This window comes from Callorhinus ursinus, unplaced genomic scaffold, assembly GCF_003265705.2.
Source record: "Callorhinus ursinus isolate GAN/ISIS: 27379988/994484 unplaced genomic scaffold, GSC_fseal_2.0 scaffold34, whole genome shotgun sequence".
Lineage (NCBI taxonomy): Eukaryota > Metazoa > Chordata > Mammalia > Carnivora > Otariidae > Callorhinus > Callorhinus ursinus.
In genome coordinates this window covers 15,531,269-15,534,915 of record NW_027397096.1, presented here as the reverse complement: position 1 = coordinate 15,534,915, position 3,647 = coordinate 15,531,269, and positions in this window count along the sequence as shown.

The window sequence follows — 3,647 nt, the reverse complement described above, 5'->3', positions numbered from 1 at the left end:
AGTGACTTGCCCAAGGTCACAAAACTGGTCGGTTGCAGGTTTTTTGACCTCAAGCCCCATGTCTTTCGCAGATCACCCAAAGCTGCCTCAGGTCTGTGTTTTCAGGGCCAAAGAACCAAGAAGACTGTTGAATTGTTCTTAGGACTATACTTAGAATCAGCTGGAAATAAGAAAGATGCATAAAAGCACCCTTGGGGTCCTCTTGCCCTGACCTGGAGATGCTGAAGCACTTGGAGTGTTCAGAGGAGCGCTTGGGTTTTCCTTGCCCAGAGCGTTTTGCAGCCACAGACATCATGGGATGCAAATAGCCAAAAATGGACCTACGCTCCTAATTCACTAGACTCTTCCTATGTGGCTGCCTGAGTCCCTAGCCAATCCCTACAAAAGTCCAAACACCTCCCAGGGCTAGGGCCTGATCAGAAAGCTGAGCATATAGCCATTCGTCTCCCTACAGGTCCATCTCCCTCCCCACAGCTTCCTTTTGAAGAAATACAGCCCTCTTTGTCCAGCTTGTCAAGCTCCTTTTTCAATAGAGCCTCAAAAGCATTGAGATGGGTTGGCTGTGGAGTCCCCCAAGAATTTCCAGTCTCTGCCCTACCCCCAAACTCGTGAAGGCCAGCAGTCACTCAGAACAGCTAGTTGCACGCGTTAAGTGGACAGAAAGCAGGCCCAAAGGTGCTGGAGTTATTTCCACAGCCCCCCTGTAGCTTCCAGCCCCTGTGGCCCAAACCTGAGATGGCTGGTCAGTTGACGGCAGTGTGACGCCCTGATGAGCTAGCATTTGCTGAAAAAGAATATTGTCCACTATACACTCCGCCCCAAGTGCTGGGCTAAGCTAGACATTCTCTACCTCCTCTACATAGTACAAGTCTGAGAGGTGCATGTCATCCCCAGATGAGGGCATGGAAGTTTGGAGGTCAGATGCCTATGCTAAGAAGGTAACACAGCCGGTGAAAGGCAGGGCCAGCATTCCAACCTGAGACCCACCTGGTCTACAGGTTGTCTTTGTGTTGAGTTTCCTGGTTTATGCCATTTCCTCCTCCACTCCCCACACCCCAGGTCCCCTGTCTGTCCCTGAATCATGCAAATTCAAATTCTATGTCTCAAATCTCCTCCTCTCACTACTCAGATATATTTATCCCTTTTCCTCATCAAGCCCAGAGAAAGCTCAGCTCTACCATTAAAGTTCTAAGTACGGCTTAGTCTTTGAAAACAACATCCCCCAGATTCACTCCGTATGTAACTGCATGGGTTACCCCGGTGCAGCAGAGAGCGTGGGACTGCAAGCCCCCAAAGTGGGGCATTTTGGAACCCCACAGTGAAAGAGGCTAAATGTAGTTTGAAAACACTACAGTTTGTATTCCAATTCTTTTGGCTTTTTTTTTTTTTTTTTTGGTCATCATATTACAAAATTTCAAGCAACAAAGGATGACACGGAATTGTAATATTTATCGAAAGTGGGTTTGGGCTTTAAAAGTTGTGAAACGCTGGCTTACAGTCTTATGGGAATTTAAAGATTTTTTTTTCCCACACTTTTTGAATGTTTTCTTCATATGCTTGTCCTACCCCGCTTAACTGGACTGCAAAAGTCTAGGAGGGTGGCCATCGACCGTGAGTTTCTCTCTTTTGTGTTTCTCCCTGTAGTCTTTACCCAGTGGATACTCTATAACCAGGTCATCCAACCTATTGTCTAACATGGTTTGTTTTTCATTCCTGAGGGAACTTTTTTGCTGTTCAGTCAAACCCAACCTAAATAAAGGACTGAAGGAAATGGGTTGGTTTTCAAACAAAAATAGGTGATCTGAGCAGAGGAGATGGATGAAACAGAAAATAGCACGATAAAATGTCCCTAAATTGGAACCTACCACTTCAGGGAGACTGAACCAGAACTTAGCTTTTGAACTCTTCACTGAAAAATTATTTAACCAGTTAAAATTCACAGCAGTGACAAAATCACTCTGGCGACCATTCCATCTTCCTAAGAAAACAAACCAACGCCAAGCACCCATGTTGCACACCAGAAAGAAAGGGGTATGGTATAAGAGCCTCCTAAGCACTAGCTTCTAATCGTACTATCATTTCCCAATCAAATCAATTCAAACAGCCAATGGGTTGTTCTTATCTCCAGTTCATGTGTCATTGTGTGTGTGTGTGTGTGTGTGTGTGTTTGCTGGCTCAAAGGTTTAAGAACGTTTAAGAAAATGTTTTCAGCTGAAACTGGCCATCCCTCCCAACTGCTAAAGTTTTGCAGAAAGACTGTTCTGTGAAACAAAGTGTGTTTTCTTCCTTAGACAGATGATAAATTCATGGGGGGGGGGGGGGGGGGGTGGCGGGGCACAGACGACACAGGTTGAAAGGAAAAACAGACCTTTGGGGAAAGTAGAGTGATTTGGGCTGTCACAATGAGACCTCCTAACTTCACTCCATGGAATGCTGGTGAATACTTGAGTCATCTACTCCAACTCCTTCTTCTCCAGCTTTTTCCAGACTCCAATCACATCCACCACAAAGGAAACCAAGTTTGAGTTTTAAAGCTTAGATTCAGGGGCGCCTGGGTGGTTCAGTCATTAAGCGTCTGCCTTCCGCTCAGGTCATGATCCCAGGGTCCTGGGATCGAGCCCTGCCTGGGGCTCCCTGCTTGGCAAGAAGCCTGCTTCTCCCTCTCCCACTCCCCCTGCTTGTGTTCCCTCTCTCGCTGTGTCTCTCTCTGTCAAATAAATAAAAAAAATCTAAAAAGAAAAAAAAGCTTAGATTCAGTTATTCATCCAAGGGAAAATTAACTAGAAGTGTCATTTCAGCATCTGTCTCCCATCACACTGCTTTAGGAAGAGAAAGCATCATGCAGGTTTATTTAGAATCATAGAAAGGTAGGGCTGGAGGAGGAATGCAGCTGTGTCACTAACCAGAAAGTGAAGAATATGGTGCCACAAAAGTGACTTGTCCGGGGCGAACGTATACGGGCAGACCCCAACCAGGACTCAGGCCCCCTACTGCCAGTTCACCTTTCTTTTTTAGGTCTCCACTCCTGTCCAGTGAGGCCGACTTAGCGGAAGCAGGAGGTGCAGTATAGATGACATCTGGGGGCTTCCAGAGGAATCTCAGGAAGTTTACACTGAGGGCCTGGAGAGCTTGGAGAGAACAGATGAAATCAGAACAGACCCAGCAGCGCGCGCGCGCAAACACACGCACACACGCACGCACACACAATGACACGGACACAGAAGCAGAAGCTGAGCGGGGCAGGGTGGACAGCAGAGGAACCCACCTCGCAGGGCCGCCCCCGCCAGCGCCGGGTGCAGGACTTGCTGGGCGCCAGCAGAGGGCGCGCCGCCCCCAGGGAGCCGAGCAGCAGCCGCGCGGAACCCGGCAGGCTAGGGGAGCCGCAGGCGAGCCGGACGCGCCCCTGCAGCTCGGCCACTCAGGGTGCAGGACCCGGCCAAGGAGGAGGAGGAGGGTGAGGAGCGGACCCCCCTCGTGGGCCCGAGTAACAGACGTGCAGGAGTGCTTCCTAGGAATTACATCACGCTGCGCAACGCTGCGGCTCTCGGACTCCTCCTGCTGTGTGTGTGTGTGTGGTGTGTGTGTGTGTGTGTGTGTGGTGTGTGTGTGTGTGTGTGTGTGTGTGTGTGTGTGTGTGTGTGTGTGTG